Genomic DNA, 21,655 nt, shown 5'->3' on the forward strand with positions numbered 1-21,655 from the left:
TATCCCGCACAAGAGGTGTTCGCAGTATTTACAGAAAGAGAAGGACGTGGAACATCTGTGATGACATGACAATGGAGCATTTCTGGTATAACTGACCTTATTTTTCTGATAAGGGGAGCCTTCAAAATAACTCCGATGGACAGACCAGCTCCTTAAAAGGTTATCGAAGGTGGGGGAATAAGTAATAAGCATCAAAACAATGGGATTCGTCCCTTTTCAACTATGACATGTCCCTTTTGAACTGGTTTTGTGTGTGTGGATGAGCATGTCCATTCCTATATGCATCTGCTGGCTGTTTGGACATTCATTGTAGCTCTCGTAACAAACACTAAAAAAGTAAATCTAAATACGGAGTGGGGATTTCATAAAAGCTTGATGGAAATACAAATATACACGTAAAAAGAATGCTAGTAATTTATTTAGTAGTTTTGAAAATGTTACACATTGGATTGGAAAGCTCTTTATGTATGTTAATAAGTATCTCACATGTAGCTTTCTGTTTATTAAGTATTTAAGTCATTGATGTGCAGTGAAATAAAATATGCAAACTGGCCTGTTTTCAATTTGCTGCTAATTTTATAATTTCAAGTAAAAAGGTTATTCACCCCCAAATGTCTCTATAAGATTATCAAAGGGCATATTATTGCTTGGTTTCCTAGATATAGTTATTAGTATACTTCATTTGTATATATTATCATATATTATTCATTCTTGAAAGGCACTGTTTTATAGTATAGTTATGGTACAAAAATAAAAACATGTAAATGAAACAGAAATACATGGTTCAGAATCAACAGAGAATTTTATAAATTTTGCATATAATGACACTGACATTTCAAATCAATGGACAGATTTGCATTATTTTGTACAATTTGGTTGGTTAAAAAAAGGGAGATTTTGCCACTTTATGTCAAATGGTTAAAGATCATTTTGGTTTGGAGGTGACACCTCTTGATCCCTTATTCGGTGGAAGGAATTGTTCTAATGTAATTTCTCCACCGCTGTGCTATAGGCTCTATTTTCACCCACATTTTACTGATAAAGAAGCTGACAGGGGATGATTAACTAAACTTGTCAAGGCCACGGTTGTGAACAGGTGAACAGTCCTGCTACAGAGCTTCACATTTTGTTAAAGTCAATTCTGATTTGGGGGCAGCGGTGGTGGGGAGCGGAGGGGATGGTGAAGAAAACGCTTGTATATATTTCTGCATGGATCTTTTTAAACCGTATAAATCTGTAGAAATAATCACATAGCCAGGCAAGTACATAAGGATATTTATTGCAGCATTATTTTTAGATTGAAAACTTGCAGTTTCATGAGACTTAGAGCTGTTAAAAGGAATGTGGTTGATGCATGTATATATCTATGATAGATATTTGGGGTCCACAAAAGCAAATTATGCATATGATATGTAGCAGAGTCCTATTTGGAAAGGAAATGCATACAATGTAGATGGATGTAGGAATATGTTGTGTCGAACTGTGTGATACACATGCGCTACATAAAAAGGTTCTGAAATGAGAAACACTAGTGAGAAAACAGGAGACGCGAGAGTCAGAGAGCACTGATGATGATAACACTTTTTTATACTTTGCCTTCCATTTTTATTTAATCACTGTTGCCAGGCAATTATTCTTTTAAAGCTTACAAAGTAAAGCATATTGTTTGAAGTATTTTGATTAAAACATAAATATGAATCCCATACTTTGTTTTTACATCTCTAAGAAAAATATATCTATTGTTTAAGTAACGTGAAACCCAACACGTAAAATATTACCTACAACCCAGTGACCCCATCTTATTCACTGAGCAGTTTCATAATATTCTCTTCCACCAAGATTTTGCATCAATAGTAATATTGGTAATGAGTTTTATTTCTGAAGTATTCTCATCCTTTTCTTATCCTAACTCAAGAGGAAATAATAATGATTTAGGAAATTATAAGCTTGTGTTCACATTCTATCACTGTGTGATAGCAGATAAGTCGTCCTGCACCCTCATCTCCAAGATCAGTAGCATCATTCAACAAATTCCCATTTTAATCAAATTGCATTAAAAGAAGATATCACTTTGTATGTAGCAGAAGTGCTTGTGGTGCTTTGTAATATCAAATGTGTCTAACTCTATGCAATTCTCAGTGCCTCAGCAAATATTTGCATGTGGTGATATGCTTCAGCTCCCATTGTACCTTCACGGAGCAGGATTTGACTTTAGCGTGTAGCAATCTCTTTAATTTAAAATAGACCAAATTGCAATCCCTCCTCTGACCTGGAATTTCTCCCACTGCAGACTCCTCTCCTCATCAGGAGAGTAGTGATAACAGTATTGCCTCATGGGGTTGTTTTAAGAATTAAATTCAGTTTATATCATAATATTAGTGCAGATTCAATATATAGTGAATTTAAAATAAATATTCATTCCCCTCACTGACCCCATGCCCCTTGAAAAGAAAATAGGCTAGGAAACCTGTTTCTTTTTCATTTCCTGAAGTACATATATCTTATTCAGTTTCTACCTTGACTCATATTCTAGAAATTATGGCTTTTCGTAATGAACAATCATGGCCGAAACTTGTTCAGAGGGAGAAAGAAACAGTCAAGGGCATTTCCCATGTGTAGATATTGCCAAGCTTGTAGGCTCACAGGAGGGCTGAGGAGAAGATAAAATACATCAGCTTCTGCTTCCAGAGAAGTGAACGTTTTGAAGATTGAGGTTAAGTCATCAAATATCTGGGGTAGAGTTTATTCTATGTCACTTCCCTTTAGTAGGGAGGAGAACAGTGCTATCTTTTCCCACCAGCTTTGGGACCTCTCTGCTCCCCAAACTCACCTCCACTCCAGCTCTGCCAGTTTAGCGTCTCCCACATATTCCTTGGTGGTTGCAATTCACTGGTGGTGTAAGGTACATTGGAGTTACTCCTAGTTACAGCCTTTTGCACAGGGTTTGTGTTTTCCTAGCACTTTTACTCCCAGACATCAGAAAGTGATTATGTGCCTAACTCATTAACTCATTATAGAGATGTTTCCAGGCCTGTGCTGGAAAAAAAAATTATGAAAGGTACAAACCCCCACCCCCCAACTTTCTAGGGGGAATAGAAGATTGGTTGCACAACAATGATAAGAAACGATACTGTAGGATTTTACTCAAAGAACTTCAGTTCAATTCCTGACTTGCAAATTGATAACTGTGGCCCTCAGTTTCCTCATGTGTAAGACAGGCCTGAAAACAACTGGCCCACTTAACCAATGGGGGTGGTAACGTCTATTGGTTAAGATCACAGATTTTGGAGCTGAATTACTTGGGTTCAAATCCTAGAATCTCCACTTTCTAGCTACGTGAACTTGAGCAAATTCCTTAAACTTGTGCATGAACTTTCTTCTGTGTCAAACAATGAAAATAACAGTACCTTTCTCATAGATATTATTATGGGGCTGAAACGAGATAATGTGAAGAAAGTACTCAAAACAGTGCGCATATAGAAAACACCATTGTTTTTCCCTGTAATTATTTGTTTACAGTTATTATCAGACTGTAATGAGGATTAAAGTGAATATGCTCTAGTTATAGTAGTTTGTATATGTGGTGGAAAGCGCAATCTTGGTCATTACTGTAGATGCCATTCTTCTTAGTATGTTTTCCTGCTCATAAACATTGCGTGAGCTTGCATGAAGCCCGGAAAATTAGGGATTTTTTGTACAAAGGAATAAAACTGTTATGTGAAATGTTCACATTAAAAATTTATAGCCTGAAACTGTTGAAATTATACCTATTTCTAATGTTTTTAGAAATTTTTTGAGCAGAAAATATTTGTAAGAATTCTCTGAGCATAGAATGAAAAATAGCAAGTATATCAAGTAGCTATTGTTAATGAGGTTATACTAGTTAATAAAAATACCAAGTGTGGATTTTGTTTTTTGGACAACTATATAGACTTTGAAGCCTTTTTTTTAAGGAAATGAGTTATTTTAAAATAATGTTAGTTTATTGATATATAAAGTTGACATAATTTCTCTTTTGTGATTTATATAGAATGGGAGAACACCCATTCTGAGAAAATTTAATAATTAATAAACCTGATATATAGCACTAAGATGAAGCATGGACAATTAGACAAAGATATACATGCATAAATATAAAATTTAGTTTTTATTTTCTAAATGACAGAGAGCTGCCATTTAATCCTTATTAAAATTTAAACTTTCTAGGGCAGAGAGAAAACAATATAATCATAACTGTGACCTTTCTGACATAGATATTACAATTTGCAATTCATATAACCAGTTAATTTTTACTTGTCTTTTTATAAACGTATTTAAATGTGAGTTTCCATGCCTGGCATGATCCTAATTGTAACTGATAATAGATAAATACATCAACTAAAGATGATAATGAACCAAGTTATGAGGTATCCGAGGGTTCTGCTTTAATCGTGACTTTGACACTGACTCCCGGCACAGAGCTGTACAACTGTGTTCTTCAACCTCAGGTACTTCCCGGTGGAGCTGAATGTGCGAATAATAACACTTCACTGTTCATGTCCCTTTAAACACGTAGAGAGAGAATCCAATTCCAAATGCTTTGCTTTTACTGTTAGGACGTGGTATAGCATCTCAATCGTGTTAGTAAAATTATGTTGTTTTCTCAAACTTCCTCTGATGTCTATGATGAAAAAGTACTGGAAGTACAAGTCTAATAGATGAGATAAATTGTATTTTGTAAAATTAAAGGACATCATTATTCTTCTCCTTGATGGAAGCTATACATTCTTCCTAATATTCAGGAGTCAAGATTTTATGAAACATGATTTTATCTTATATGTTATTGATCATCACCCATAGAGCCATTGATTTTTTTCTGGCTTTAGGATGACAATAAGACAAGACATACAATGGTTCAACATTAAGCATCATTTTACCAGCTTTCTAGTTCTCCAGGCTTACTTAATGATAGCATATTTTTGTCTTACCATACTCAGACAGAACTACGACTCATACATAATACCCCTTTCTCCACACCATTTCCCCAAAGTCATTCCATACAGTCCTAGTTTTACAAGGAGATGGTAAAAAGTTTAGACAATTAAACAAATTAGGGGAGCACTATCTGCTATTTTCCAGTATATGCAGTAACACGTCAAAGGGTCTGAGAAGTCAAATATAAGGAAACTATTTAATTATCTATCAGTAATGTTATCCCTTTTAGTAGTAACAGGAATGGTTATTTTGTCAGTAGTCAACAAACCATATTGGACCACCCATTGGGAAATGGTTTTTTACCTGTTTTATTTCACTTAGTTATTCATTTATTTCACTTATTTCTTTTTTAGATAGGTACTTATTATTTATTTTGAGATATAATGGACATATAATATTAGTTTCAGGAGGGCAACATATGAATTGATATACGTACCTACTGTGAAATGATCCAATATTCCAAAGAAATTCAGGACCATAGTAATAAGAATATAGAAAAATGGCCACAGAACTTTGAAATAAGGGAAGTCATTGTCTCTTGAGAAACTGGTGATATAATTGTATTTGATTGATACTATTTGTTAATAATAAACATGCTTATATGTAGTTGTTGATCATTGCAGGGCAGTTACATGTGGTTTACACAGTTTCGAGTCCTTAGATCACCAGAGCCCTGGGAAGTTTCCTTACATTGTGATATGACTCAAAGGCCCATTTAAAGTTTTTTTCTAATTAATTTGTTACATCCAGTGAATTCTCCATTGCACATTTCTGTTGAACTGGTAGTTTGAATAATTTGTACCTTCTTAGGTAGAGTCAATCTGATATGAAGTCTTAATAGCTTTAAAGCTTACAGTTATTTCATGATTAAAACTTTTTCCTTAAAATAATACAGACCTTTAAAGAAAACACACCTAGCACAACCTGAAACAATAGGAAGTTATGTCAAGTACGTGTTAATCATCTCCTGCAAACTAAACTGTCCGTTCTTCATCCCATCCTCTCCACCCCACTCCCTGGCTAACAGCATGAAGAATGGATGTTTGTTCCCACACATCCTTAAGTTCATTTCTGTTATCTCTATCCAAAGGTGCTTTCTGAGATGACAGAAGTGTTCTAATCTGTGCCGTCCAATACGAGGGTCACTAGCTGTATGTGGGTGGCTATTGAGCACTGGAAATGTCATTCATGTGGCATTTCAGATTTTAGTCAATTTGAATTCATTTGAATTTCAATGTCTGCACGTGGCAAGTGGCTACCAATAGTTAATTTGTTAACATTTTGAGGTCTTATTACATGTCAGGCACTGTTATAAGAAATGTAGGTGTATTAATCCTTTTACTCTCACAACCTGTGTATCATATGGGTAATGTTTTTATTTCCGTTTTAGAGATGAGGAAACGGATATGGGGTAAATAAGTGGTTTAATAACAGCACCAACTATGAGTTCTGTGTTGTATATTCAGCACTTACCAATAGTAGTCCCTAATCTAAGTGGTTGGTCCCAGCCATTTTTCTAGTACCAGCACTGGTGATTCACACTGGTTCCAGTCAGTAGTTACAACTCACCGGTGGGGTGTGTTACTATTCTGTTTTTAGGTTAATAAACAGGCTTGGAAGAGGTCGAATCACTCACCTAAGTTCAGAGTCAGTAAGTAGTAGGGCCCACATAGAACAGCCTGTCTGCCCTCAAAACTTGCTTTCTTCACTTGCCAAATGCTAGTGCCTTCCTGAGAAGAAGCAAAAGGAGAGTCAGTGTTCTGGCTGGGTCAAAAGAACCACGAACACACTCTATTGGACATTCTTCCACCACTTCCCCATTTCCAACAACGACAAAATGCACGTTGGCTTTAGAAAGACTTCCTTCTGTTCCCCATTCCTTTTCCTACCAACAAAGACAAAGAAATAGATAGCTTTAATATTTTAAAGAATGTCTCCCTTCATAGAGGAACAGAGTAGTAGACCATTAGAAGTCTATTTCTGCATTCGTTCAATCAGAGCTCACTTAGGGCCCTTCCATCTGTTAGCATGACTTTGCCTCACCTGCTGCCCCTTTGTCTTTTGCCACACCTGCCTTTTGCTAACAGAGGAGATTAATTCTACTTTTAGAAGAAAGGTGTCCACGGTGCACTGAGAAGAGAAGTATCTCGTCATGCTTGGGTGGGAAATTTGACTCCAGTAACAGTCTCAGTCTTTCTGACCACATATCGTTCTTACTGGAACTTTTGGCAGAGCTGTGAATTTTCTTCAATAACTTAATAAATGACATTTACCAACTAAAAATGTGGGGTCTCTTTACCTTCCCACAGTCATCCCGAATTACTGAAAATCTTATAATTATGCCAATTAAAATCGAAACGCACTGCCTTCAGAACACAATATACCGTGATTCGTTGTCATAACTCTAACAGTCACTGAGCCGAAGGCATGATTTATTAGAGCTGAACTCGTTTCTTATCTGCGTGTGTGTTTGTTCAATTTGATTGATTGGCCATATTGTTATTTAGGCTCTGACAGAGCATGGGGGGATATTGTGCATGAGACATTAATCAGGAAATTATGCGTTGCTTTCGCAACTGGACTTTACTTAGTAATATTGTATTAGCTCTTAACATGCAAATTATTTCAGGTAATTACCTCATTTTTCAGTGGCCACTTGATGGATAGAAGTTTCATATAGTTTCTTCTATGTAATTTAAAATCTTATGGTGAAATGTTTTTTTTTCTTTTCCATAAAAATCCCAGTTGAAATTCTCATACATCAGATTCATAGGCCAGTTGTAGAAAACCCTTGTTGTAGAAGCTCATTCTCCAAGGGTCTTTTAACTGTGTGTTAAGCTGGCAATTTGAGCAAGTGTGACATAAAAATGGCAAATGTAGTATCTTTGCATATCTGAAACTATGCCCATGATTTATGCTTTGGCACCATGGAAGTAGAAGATGAGATGCCTTCTAGCCTATGGACAGATTACAATGGCTGCGTGATAAAGACGGTTTCATTGTCCTTCTTGTCAGGTCAGCTAGCAAAGTCACTGTTCTTTTTCTCTTGAAAAAAATTCAGCCTTCGACTGAGAATTTCACCTTATAAATGCATGCTGCTATTCTTTAGTTTTAACATAAAATAGTTTAGCTTAATAGTCAAGAGAGTATAGCTTTGATTAATATTGTTATATGACAAATAAAAACAGGTAGGCTATTATTATATATGTCATAGTTGTACTGGGCAAACATGTACACTAGTGGGCCTCTGCACCAGAGTTTTATTAGATATGTTCATATACGTGAATTGTCCAAAGTATTTAGGTTACTCTCTCCCCATATTTTTCAATCTAGCATGCCATGTAATCACGAGTGTTTGTTGTGATCTTGTCTATTCAGAAATCGGCTGCTGGAAAAGAGCTTCCCCATAAATGTCAAGTAATGTAAAATTGAATGCCTATATTTAAATAGATTTTAACAGATAATAAAACTCTTGAGACTAAAACGGTTTCATTCAGGGAGGCAGACAATTCTTTCCACAGTGTGCAATTTATATGTCACATTATGTAAAATATAATTTTAAAAATACTTTAAAAAGCACAAATGAAAAGTATCTATTGAATTTTTTTGAAAAATGAAGCTAGTGTTCTCATGGCACGTCTCGTTGAAAATGTGAAATATAATGACAAAGTACAAACTTCTGTTTTCTAAACATTGCTTTGACTCGATTTGCTTTCTACTAATTCCTGTGGGGGTTATTCCAAAGTATCAAGCTATCAAAACAGAATTTTTACTCACAATCTAACCTTTTTCATTTAAGACAAAACAAAGGAATTAGAGAATTTTGACACCTATTATATGAAGCATAAGAGAAAATTGCTTTTCCATTTACAGGTATGCACTTGGCGCTTTATCTGTGAACACCCAGCTATATCACAGCTTACAGCTGATTCACCAGCACAAAGAATGGATCCTGTCTCTCAAGAGGGCCGCTTCTAACAGTCTTTCACTCACCAAATATTAAAAATGGACATGTAAAATTAGGTGCCTGATAAAAAAGTATTTTTCAGGAAGGGAATTTTTTAGACTAATAAATATTCAGCAGTCTCTAGGATGGGTTGGAGGGGCAGAAATCCCAGTTAGGTTGTGAAAAATTTAATGCGTGAGGGATAACTGATCTTACCTGTAAAGCGGGTGCCAGGTGGATTCCCAAAGAAGGTCCACTGAATGCTATATGGTATCTTAAGTACGCCAACATCATCATAGTGAACTATGTCTAAAAACAGTGTATTAAAATAAAGAAGCCGTGGTGAATACCATTACATGCTATGGATACATGGGAAGTTAACTTGTATGGATACAAGTTAACCATATTGGTAAGAACAATGACGTCATACCACATATCTGAAACACATCTCACAGGCTTAGAGTAGTTACCGTTATGTGTCTGGATGTTTCCATCTCATGACTGCCCAAAGTATCATCATCAACCTATTATTCTCCTATTTCTTTTATTCTCAATCAAGCGAATCACCTCTGTGACGAATTTCTGTTTTCTGCACTAGACACAGCTCTCTGCCCGGGAGGGAGTGCCTTGTCCCAGTTGCGCTGACCTGAAAAATACTGCGCTGTTTATTGTGTAAATACCTACTTACATTTTACTTTTCCTTTTACATTGCAGATATATGAAGTCAGGGGGCAGGACCTGCAGTGATTTGCTGTAAGGTAGGGATACCTGAATGTCTTTTATTGTCATTTGTTCAGAGCTGCCTGTGCGAACACAATGAGAACTAGCGCTTCAGCATCTAAGTTACGGGGGAAACCCGCTCTCCCTGAGATAAGGCTTGCAAAGACAGTTAGAAATACGAGTGGATATCCCCTCCCCGAAGCTTTTACGGGTGTCCCCATAAGTCTTAGGTTACTAAGATTTTGCATAAGTGAGTTTCATTTTTTTTTCTTTATCTGTTTCATCTTCAGATAATGAGTACATGCCAATGCCAACAAAAAAATCAAAGATTGAGTTTTTAATGGAATATAGTGAAAATTATATGATGTTCTTGCTTAATAGCAGATATTGCATGCGAATATTCCTCACCAAGTCCGTGCAGACAATACCAGGAAGATGAGCATGCCAGAAGGGCGTAACAGCCTTACGGTGTCTACTCGGGTTCATGTAGTAAGAGAGGAATATGAGTGGGAAGTGGAATAAATATGACCTCCAGTAATTCCAATATGGATACGTGAATTGAAATTGAGCAGGAAGATGGCATGAAGCCAGCATGTTCTGTTTTATGCCAGAGCTGCACCCAGTCAGATTTGGTAGGCCAGGGTTCATAGGAGCGTGTGATGAGACATGTGACTATTGGGAACTGAGAGATGATGCTGGGTGAGGACCGATGCATCGCATCCAATCACAAGGTGCCGTTTCTCTTCACATCCAGAACAAGTGGTCCTTCAGTTTATTCAAGCATTTAATCTGTCTACCGTTAGGGGGTGCGACTATGTCAGTTTTTTTACCATGATGACTAGGCTTTTCAAACATAATATACTCCTGGTAAAAGATAGCAAACATTTAGTTGTTTGACTGTTTGCATAGTGCTACAATGTTTCCTTGTTTTTGTTTTTATATGGGTAGCAAAAGGAATGCCAAGTCAATCAAGTAAGATAATCTCCCTTTAGAAAACAGCATTTGAAGAATTCTCAAAGCACTAAACTTTGTTCAATGTCCAAGGGCTATGATGGGGGGATCCATGAGAAAGCCTATTTAAACAGGTGCAGATTGTCTGACCGATGTTGTCCGTGTCCCGTTACAAGCCCCACAGCTCCATACAGCCAGTGTTGCCCATCTGTGCGGTAACCGGTGAACTGGCAGAAATGAGTAACTTAAGCTGAGGCACCTCTTTATTTCAACTGGAAACTTCTTATTTAACTCTGGTTACAATCCTCTTCAGTAAGTTATTAGAATTTTTTTCTTAAGATAGATGGGTTAAAAATATGTGACAAGGAGAAAAAGATTTCAATCTAAGTTATAATTATTTCCTGCATCTGTTCTGATACATTTAGAATGGTTTGTGCTTGTAAATTAGGTGTTAATGAAGTAAAAATTTGTAACTGTGTGGAACATCAGCATCGCAATTGACTGAAGAAGATGCTTCTGTAAATTATTCCAGGATGCTCTATTGCGACAAAAGCTCTTGTGAGCTACCCACTACACTCAAAATTGTATCTTTATGCACTTAACTATTAGATTTAAAGTAATGACCAAAAAAAAAATGCCAACAGGAATATTGTTAAGATCTGCCTCTTAAAGACAAGCATTCTGCTTTTAACACTTTGTGTATATTTTGTTTCTAAACCAATCAGCTGCACATTGTATAAAAGGCATAGTGTTTTGTAGCCTTCTAATCCCCTCTGTAGGGACGCAGGCTGAGAAAGGGGCTGGGTGATTCTCAGAAAAGGAGCAGGTAGCAGTGGCAGCGTGCCCTGCTTGCCCTTCATTGTCCTTATGTTCCGATCACACTGGAGGGATTGTTGTCAAGCAAGAAATTCTGCTTCTGGTGACCAGAGGGTATTGCAGTTATATGTATATTCTTTCAGCCAAATGCCTAATTCAATAAGATTTCTATTTAAATGAAGTATGTTACCATCAAAGAGATGAAATACATAGATCCATAGTGACGTTATTCCAAAGAGGGTCTTTCAACACAGGCCCTGTGCTATTGGTTTGTTCACATTCATGTAAAATATCAAAAGTGGAATATCCAGGAATATTCAGTTATAAAACTTTGAAAATGGCAAGTAAATAGAAAATTATTCTATATGTCCCTAAAATTTAACTCCAGATTCTGTTTCCATTACAGTCAAAAACACCCAACAGGTGTTGTGTGGAAATATTTCTTAATATTCTAATCTTCCTAATTCAAGGTGCTGATTAAAATGGAAAGGCTACATTAAAAAAAACTAATAAAAGAGTTTACATATATATATGATAATTTATTTTACCAATTTATTTTTAAAATTATGGTTACAGTCAAAATTTCAAAATACCGTGTTAGGATTTATTTAAATGCAATACCAATATAATTTTAGATTCTTAGAAATTTTGGATAATTTTTCTTGGACTTTACTGTAGGTTGTTGTAGGATTGTGCAGCTTTGCAAATAAAAAAAAAGTTCTATTTAAGTAGATTAAATGAAAATCAAATATTTTCAATAATATACCAACTAAGAGAAAATTGTTGTTAATTTTCATCATAATTCATGAATTACTTTGTGAGTCGTTTTCTCTGGTGGAGTAAGAACTCCCAAGTATTGCACATTCCTTTTTACTTCCGGACTCGTCATTGTTCTTTAGGATTTTATTTATTTTCTTATGTGTGTATCGTATTATCATTTGCTTCTGTTTTTGAAGAGGACTAATGTGTATTTTTCTTTAAACCAAAGTTAGAATAATAGCTCATCCTTTAATAAAGCCTCGCTGTGCAGCTAGTATTCTGGATTTTTCTATGTCACTTGCAGTCACCACTAGGTTATTTTTTTAGTTGACAATTTTAGGTGATAGGAATTTCAATACTTGCTACAATCTTTTTTCTACCTATTCGAGAGCTTCTGCAAACACACTATTTCTTCCTATTCTCATTTAGGCATTAGTTTTTGTTGTTTGTTTGTTTTATACTAAGGCAGGTTTTACAAAATAAAGAATTACAAATTTTGGAGTCCGCTGAACGTTCAAAGACAGACACTAATGGTTTTAGCTGCTCTCTGATGAAGAAGAGAGAGTTCAACTAATTCCTGTGGAAATGAGCTGACGCTTAGTCTAGTAACAAACTAGTCACTAACAGTAGTGTGATGACCGTAGATTGGATGAGCAGGGTTGGGGAAGCGAGAGTTAAAAGCCAAGTGGAGAACACATGGAAAGAATGACACCCGGGCTGTGCCTGGTGGGCGGTGGGGGAGCCGGTTATTATCGCTCAGAAAAGGAACTCATCCTGGTGCCGAGGACCCGTGAGCCAGGACCAGAGTGCAAGCCTCAGTCACCATGGGCTGTAGGCGCGAGGAAAGACTATGGGAGTCTGAGGTCAGAGTCAGAGCCGCAGAGACTCCTGCTGAAGGACAAGTGAAGTCACAATGAGGCCAGAGGGTAATCGCCTTGACCAGGACAGTCATGAAGATTGAAGGTGGCATGGTAGACAGGGACGAGGGGCACATGACCTGGCATCTGAGTGAAGCCCAGGTCCCTGGGGAATTGCAGTTAGTGTTCTAGTGATCATACTATATCTCACCGGCAACCTCACTGTCCTTCCATGTGATGTTCTCACCAAGTGCCGTGAAATGTGGGCACGAGAACCTGGCGGTGGAGATCTGGTGTAGGCGCCACGCGCCCACACTCAGGTATCGTGAGGCAGGGATGGGTGTTACATCAGAGCTTTAGATTGGCCTTAGTTAACTTACATTGCTCCTGCTAACCTCCGAGGAGAACATTGTATTGTATGCTGTATGGAGATGTGCTGACGCCCTAGTAAATCCTGGAAAATGTTTAAATAAAGGCCGTTGGCATGGGATCCTTCTTTTCTGCTTCCTGAATTCATTACCTCCTAATGGTTTCCTTTCCAAGTCCATTGGGTCTCTCCAGCTTCTCTGAACCAGTGATTATTAAAACTAAGTATACTTCACAGTCATGGAAGGAAGTCTTGTGAAGTTCAGATTGCTGCTCCTTGTCTCCTCCAGAATGTCTGAGGCAGAGGAATGGGTGGAGCACAATAATTTGCATTTCTAACATGTTCCCAGTGGATGCTGCCACTGCTGGCCCCCCGCGACACTTTCAGAACAGTTTTGCCTTAACTCTTTGACTCTGCTACTTTATCCACATTCATCATTCCCTGAGGCAAGAAGCCTATGAGCACAAATCACGTATGTGTCCCCAGGTCTGAAACACATACTAAAATCAATGCTATTGTAAGTCATATAACTTAGCAAAATTTAGTCATCTCATGATAGGAGGTATACAAATATGTAAAAGACTAATATCCACAGCAGATTCTCTGGCTTCATTATTTTTGTTAAGTTAGTTGGGTCTCTGATGAGAAGAACGTCAGGCAGTCTGAGCAACTGACTGTGTAAACTTCTACATTGTGAGCAAGGGTTTTCCTGGCCTGAGTGTTGATATATTTTGTGCAACCAAATTGCTGCTTCTGTTGTAGTTCCTTCACCTCAAAATCCACATGCTCCACAGATCAGTCAACAAGTTCTTCTTATTTCCAGCTCTTACCATTTCATTTCCAGGAAATTGAGTAAGGTGGTCAATGGGAATTTGTGTCTAAAGGAGAAAGAGGTGGGGTCACGTGCAGGTGAGTCCTTTACAATTTGGAAACCACCTGTTCCGTGTGTTTTGGCCATCACCCCCAAAATTTCAGTGCCAGTTAAGAGGCATCTCTGTTTCAGAATTTCCCCAGGTTTGAGTATATTGCTCTGTTTGACATTGTCTTTGAAAGAACCATATATTTCTGTCAAGAAACATTGTCCAATATGGCACTCCTCAATGGGTAAATTCAGCTCCAGAGGACCGCAAATTTATTTTCTTTTTTCCATCCCGTGGCATTTCAGTGAACACATAAGAGAACGCTCCCATTTGCAGGGCTTGTACTTTTAGTGGTGTCCTGTTAGGTGATGTTGAACATCATAGCAGAAGTACTAATTGCTATGGTGGCCTTAAAGGTGACTGACATCTTACCTCAAATTCAATGGTCTGAATCTGCATCTTTATCCGAGTCTTAGGTCAAATGGCATAAAGCTGAAAATTTCAACAGGCTATTATGTTGTGTTTTAGCCTAAGTCAGGGAGACAAAATAGAGTCTTTTGGGACTATAGCTAGAACTATTCTTAAAAGCTGTCATTCCTATGTGCTCATTGACTTTGTTAAATGATGCCTTATGTGTGTCGGAGTGTAAATGTGTTTTTCGAATTCAGGGTTTCTCAGCTCTCTTACAAGGTGTTTTTAAGGAATTAAAATACACTAAACATTTAATGTTTTGTTCCACATTTATTTTTCTGCTAGCTTTCTTCTTCTTTTTCATCTGCCAGATTTGTTTTGTGTTCCCTCATCCCTTTAATCACAGGTAGAAAAGGAGGTCTGTGTGCCACTTAGTAATTCCTCGGCCAAGGTATCTTCAACCATATCACAATGGACAGGGTAATTTTTTAGATTTTTATCAGTGTAACAGCCTGACCACAGTTTGCATTTAGAAAATAGAAAGGATATTCAAATTGCTGCCATAAATTCAAACTATATCTCTTATTATATGTCAATTTTGAGAATATTTCCTGAAACACATTAGAAGTGAGCTTTTGAAGTTAAGGTTCATTCTCATTTAGTAGTATCTTGATTCATATGAACCAAAATAGGAAAATGGATCTTTTATTCTATTTCAAATTTACTATTTGATTACTATGATGATGGACTTCCTTAGCAGTTTGGTTTCATTTGCCATCTCACGGGGCTCTATCGCACAGACCTTCTCTACATTGTTCAAACAGTTTGTTCAATCACAGAGTGATTATAATAATATTAGGAAATAATACTTCAGTTGTTTAACATTACTGTGTGTGTTTTACATGCAAGTTGACAAAGTGATACCTACTAAAGATTGTCAACATGTTCATTACCAATGACTTTCCGTACTCTACTTTTAATGCCTTCTTTCTCTCAAATACATTGAGCTTGGTCAACGGCTCCTAATCTTGACTCTGTTTATATTTTTGACCTTGCGTATTCTTTAAAGTGGCAATGCCACATCACAGCTATGCCCTGGAGAACAGAATTCATAAGTGGGCTGTCATCTTTACCCTTAGTGCTGTGGGACAAAAATAAGAGCCGTGCCAGTCTGGACCTGTGCTATCACTAATTTTCAACTCACATGTAACCACTTTCCATATGCATCTTCCCCTCGAGCCACAGATCTTTGGTTAATAGTGATTAAAATAAAGTAATTTTAAATGAAAGTTTAAGCAAAACCCCAATATCATAGAAGCACTTGGAGTAATGAGATTGTTTCCTTTATTGCAGATTTTATTTTAAACTTCCCAATTATCATCTTCATTGACAATGTAATCAGGACTTAATATTGAGTTGCCGTTAATTTTTAATGCTACTTATGTTGTTTAATACAGTGTATAATTCGGCACTGAATCTTTTAGTAGAACTGAGCTTTGACATCCTCTGAAGTCATCCACTCAAAACTAATATTTTTAATCAATTAGCACCCTTCTCCTTCCCTCCCCCACCTGCATTTCATCTTAGAATGCATTTATCATATGGATTTTTTAATATTTTAGGATATTAATAAATAGGATTTCACTTTTTGGAAGACAAAATTATTAGAAAGACAGAAAAATATTCTCCCAGGATTTTAAAAATACAAAATATTATAGCTGGAAGTAAGTTGACTTCTCAGCAAATTTTCATCTGTAGACTCTTTTTGTTAATCAAGTAATGTTACATCTACCTACTCTAAATGAAGCAGAATATTTAGAATAAGAGTTGGTCCTTTCACCTAAAAATAGTGTATATCATTAGGACATTACACTGCACTTAAAACCTCGCTAGACATTTTACTGTCATGGTTCTTGGGCACTAACTTTCCTGTAATTTTCACCTATTTGAGTTAAGGATGCATTTCTTGAGACTTAGCTTCTTAAGACCAGCTAATGTTTTCAAACAGGAATGCAGCTCCCATCCCCTGGGGAGCACGTGGGTGCCTATGTAGTCTGGATTTCAAATACTGACAGAGGATCGTAATTAGAGTGTAGCTACAGTTTCATGAATATTCAGTCACTCCATAAAAAGAATTAACTTCAGCCATAGATCAATTACATGAAAGTTGATAAACTCCCTAAGCAAGTATGATATTTTTTTTCAGGGAACAAATTCAGATGCAAAAGAAATGTCCTTTTCCTTATTTTTCTTTTCAATAATTCAAATTAATCCTTCTGTGTGATAGCAGAAAATGTGATGTAGTCCAGCTTTCCTCTTAGATTTCAGCTCCTCATAGCCTGTTCTCATTGTGTCTGCTCTCATCTTCTTTTCCCTGAGGTGACGTCTCAAGGCCAGGGTGGGAGGGATAAGGTGGTTTCTGTGACCTACATGTCACTGTGGCCTGAAAGGATATCCCAGCACCACTTTTTCGCCCTCTGTTATGTAACTCAGCCCCTGGGTTCTTGTCTTATTCGATTATGAGAGGTTGATATATGCCATCCACAAGTCCGTGTTTCCACGTGGTCACTAGCACTACTGTCCCCTCTGACATTAAAGGCTCAGGCTCTTGGTCCCGACTTGAGGTGTGTTTGGGATACATGGTGCCTCACCGCAACACAGGGAGGTTATGAAAGGCTCTCTTGGGTTTTTCAGATGGCAATTGTTCTTTTCTCTCATATCCTGAATGCATGGGAGACTCGCTGGGTTGTGTGCCAGGTAGAAGGTGAAGTACGACTCATTTCTACTCTTAAAGTTTCAAAACCACCTGGGAGAGCTGTCCCACGCCCTGGCTAAGCCTGCAGAGCTGCAGGATGCAGAGCTCCTCATCAGTGTTGAGCCCTTTTAGACTCTACTCCAGCTCTGCTCCCTCTCTAGCTTGTAGGAATTTGTTCAGGTGGAGGATGGCACTGCCAAGCAGGGTAAGGGGGAGAAAAAGCAACCAAGCAAATAAAATCCCACAAGTGCGCCCATGTCTCCTCTTTCACATAGGCAGGCCGCTTTGAAAGTGAGGCCCAGGACTAGTATCCTAGGAGTGCGTTGATGGGTGACTGAGTGTTTGGATTACAGGTTGCACCATAGACCATCATGGACGGGAATTACTATTTGAAAAGAAATGCTACATTCCAACAATGTCAATAACTGCACTCCCTTCAGTCACAAACTGAAAGCCACCACATTTCGTAACAACTGAAAGTCAGGCAAGTGAGAAAAAGAAAAGAAAGGTAACGGAGACAGAAATGCTGGAGCCCCACACCTTGTATTATTTAAGCCCTAGGCTTTTAAGGTTCCGTTTAACCGACATTCACACAATCTGTGTCTTCCTTCTCCTCTGACCAATCCTGTAGCCTCATACCTATTTCCTTACATTGTCATCTTAGCTCACGTTATCTGTGTTCCCCTTTCAAAAGTTCGAGAACAGTGCTTTTTATATAGACGTAAAACACGTCTATATTATTTCATAAGTGAATATTGTATATGTATCTGTTGAATATTGTCTAAGTAATATGTTTATTTAAATATTTTATTATTTAAAATACAAGTTTAAAACAATTGGCTTGCTGGAGTGTTTTAGGTGAAGAACCGGGTCAGATCCCTTTTGGCGGAAGTACAAGGGGTAAAGAAAGGGTAATTTGGAGTCGAGGGGCAAGAACGGAAACAGGTGAGGTTGAGAGTAAGACAGCTCACAGGTCATAGTTAAGAACCAGGAATCAGTTTTGAAAGTCAAAGTATAAAATGAGAGTCAGTAACTCAGAGGGACTCTCCTTCCACTTAGACCTCTGGACTGTAGGGATAACTGATTAGGTTCTGTCGAGGGAGCGTAACTGTGATTGAAAGTGTTCCAACTGTTCATTCTGGGCTCAGCCAGTATGTACACAAATCCTCATTTGTCCCTGACTTTGTAAACCCAAGGTAGTTTAACTTTCTGGATTTCCTTTCTATAAAATAGGAATATTAATAAGAGTTACATAGTAGGATTCAGAATGGAGCTCTTCAAGTACACCAAAAAACAACTTTATTCTTTGTCTCTCTCATGATTTATTTTGTGGGTTTTTTGGAGATAGCATGAAGTGGGTAACTACATCTCTCCCCACTTTTAGGATTTCTCTCTCAGCCTACTCATCTCAGGCCCAAGCTCCCGTGGATGTTTCTCTCTCTTAAGATAATGGAACTTAAACTGAGGGACTTACACACACACAAGCTCTATCCAAAGCCTTGAAAGGGAACTTAGCAATGTTATTATGACTATGTTTTATTAATTTTTAGAACTAAGATATCCTTTATATTGATTTTCATAATTCCCCCCCCACCCCAACAAATTTCATGTTTCAGGGCCCACATAATCTGATTCTGTTCCTGTACCAGACTCTCTTTTTTAAGATTTTATTTATTTATTTCCAGAAAGAGGGGAAAAGGAAAAGAGAGAGGGAGAGAAACACCGATGGAAGAGAGAAACATCAAACTGAGGACTGAACGAGTGACCCTTCACTCTGTGGGTCAATCAATGCCCAACCAACCGAGCCACACAGCTCGCGGCATCACCAGACGCTTTATGTAGAGGTTCCCTTACTCATTAATACTTCCTCCCAAGTCAGAATTCTGGACCAAACAGGCCGCCATTATTTCAGGAGCTGGCTCTTCGAGTGAGAAGTGACAGCAGCCCACCAGTTTTCTCATCTTCTAGAGGAAGCACATCAGTTCCTCCGCTCAACTCCTTTTCCTCAGTTCCACTAAGTTGTATTGAGCCCATGAATGAGATTACCGTACTGGGAATGGTCTTCTCCAGGCTATTCCTCTCTAGGCTTTTACTCCTTCCTGGACAGGGAAATCAGAATTTATAACACACTATCAAGTGGTTCCCAAAAAGGGCTCTCAGGAATTTTCAACTTCCTCTGACTATCACCAACATTTGGTGCAGTCTGCGAGTGGGGGTCAACCAAAGGCCACACGACAGGTTTTTGGACACCTCATTTGTAAGTCCCTTTGGGACATGTAGCCTTTCACATTGGAAAGTGGAGGCTCGTGTGGTGTTAGGGTATCCCATGAACTGAGTGAGGATGCAAACATTTTAGCAACTGTTTCACGTGACACAAGCTAGGAAATAATGGGACCTCAAAAAATTTTAGCTACCATCATTGTCAGAACACCTTCAAGAACTGGCCCTAGGTCTAGAAATGACTCCACACTCCTGAAAGGATGTCTGAGTCACTGAGGCAGGTCTTATAGTAGGTTAATGAGAAAAGGCAGGAAGATTGAAGTAATTTATCTTTGATTGAATAAATTAAAAATATTAAAAAGCAGAAGCACTGGTTTCTAGTTTTAAGGGATGCATATAGATGTAATTTCCTTTTTTTATGATTAAGGATTTCTGGTATTCCAAAGTTGATACAAGTTATTTTTAGAATTTTCTTTTATTTCAGATAAGGATCAGATTAACTTAATTCATTGCATTTGACTATTATAATTTGCATCTTACCTCTAATAAAAACAGGGCTTCAGCTGCACAGGCACCAAATTCAATTTTCTATTGTTTCCATTTTATGGAAATGTAAAGCTATAGTGTTTCTTTGCAAAAATAATTGCACAAGTTAAGCACATTTAAATTCACAGAAGTATGATTTTTATAGAGCAAAAGGAATAGAGGCATCTAGAGTATAAGAATAGGTAGATTAGATTGAATAAGCATTAATGATATTTATTTGACCCCAACTTGTTCTTTAGTACAATATTCTTTAACATAAAGCAAAAGATGTGGGTGGGTTGTTTACTTGTTTTACATTTCATATTCTGAGGAGAAATGTATGCAATTAATTACCACACTCAGAAAAGAGAATCATTCACATGGAAAATGAAATTTGAAAAACAATGTGCATATATTTCAGCTCTAATAGTGCAAGAAAAAAACTAACCTTGAGAGTTCATAGTTTTCCTTAAATTATGTTATCTGTCGTGTATGTGGATGTCTTTAAATGTTTGAAAAATGCTATGTTTTATTTTGCATGTTTAAATTATAGTATAATTTTTCTTCATTTGTATTTTATAAATTTGACTCTTATTTTATGATATTTAAGTAGGAGAGAGAGAACAGAACCAAGTAAATGTAATCCATACTAAAGCAAAAATTAGGCAAAAGGACGATGCCCTTGCTGGTGTGGTTCAGTGGATTGAGTGCCCGCCTGTGAACCAAAAGGGTGCTGGTTAAATTCCCAGTCAGGGCACATGCCCGGGTTGCAGGCCAGGTCCCCAGTAGGGGGTGCATAAGAGGCAACCACACATTGATGTTTCTCTCCCTTTCATTCTCTCTCCCTCCCCCTCTCTCTGAAAAGTAAATACGTAAAAATCTTTTTAAAAATGTTAGGCAAAAACAGGAATCAACCTGTACCTGAGGGTATGAATTCCTAGGAGAAATAAAGACAATAATCACAATCATAATAAAAAAAACTAATAACATATATACAGGGTCCACTAAAAATAGCACGCCTTTTTATTACAGAGTCTTTTATTACAAAACCATGAGTACGTAATTCTGTAACATAGCATCACACTCAAGCACACCATATGGCATTTTAGGTGAAGTGTTCAAAATTGCAATCCGTCTCGTGCAAGACATTCACGTACCCTACCAACCACACCCAAGCAAGAATCATTTCTGCCAGATCCTATATTTCAGGTTTTGTCCAATTTTCCTTCCATTGAGACCTTACAGCTCTTTATAAGAATTGTTCATGTTTCTCTGTCCATGTGTTTTGGCTACGTGAGACCACAGGTCCTGCCTCCAAAGAAGAAACATAACTCAGATCTCATCAGTTATACTATTTCAACTTCCTGCCTATTGGCATCGATTCAGGACCCGTGTTCCAACAGGTCAGAATTCACTAGTTCTTTTGTGAAGCTTCAAAAAAACATGTTCATCATCTGGAAACTGCCATCAATGAGGGCAAACTAGGCACCAGCT

At 37.5% G+C, this 21,655-nt stretch overlaps 1 protein-coding gene across 1 annotated transcript in view; it reads left to right on the forward strand.

Moving 5' to 3' along the window:
- LOC139441028 (teneurin-2-like) overlaps positions 1–21,655 on the forward strand; it is a 2,123,458-nt gene that overhangs the window by 460,801 nt on the left and 1,641,002 nt on the right. Inside the window, exon 4 of the mRNA XM_071221851.1 lies at positions 9,635–9,678. The gene's annotated coding sequence lies outside the window, so the exon portion shown is untranslated. The remainder of the gene's footprint in view (positions 1–9,634; positions 9,679–21,655) is intronic.

The sequence above is a fragment of the Desmodus rotundus genome, chromosome 6, assembly GCF_022682495.2.
Source record: "Desmodus rotundus isolate HL8 chromosome 6, HLdesRot8A.1, whole genome shotgun sequence".
NCBI classification, from domain to species: Eukaryota; Metazoa; Chordata; class Mammalia; order Chiroptera; family Phyllostomidae; genus Desmodus; species Desmodus rotundus.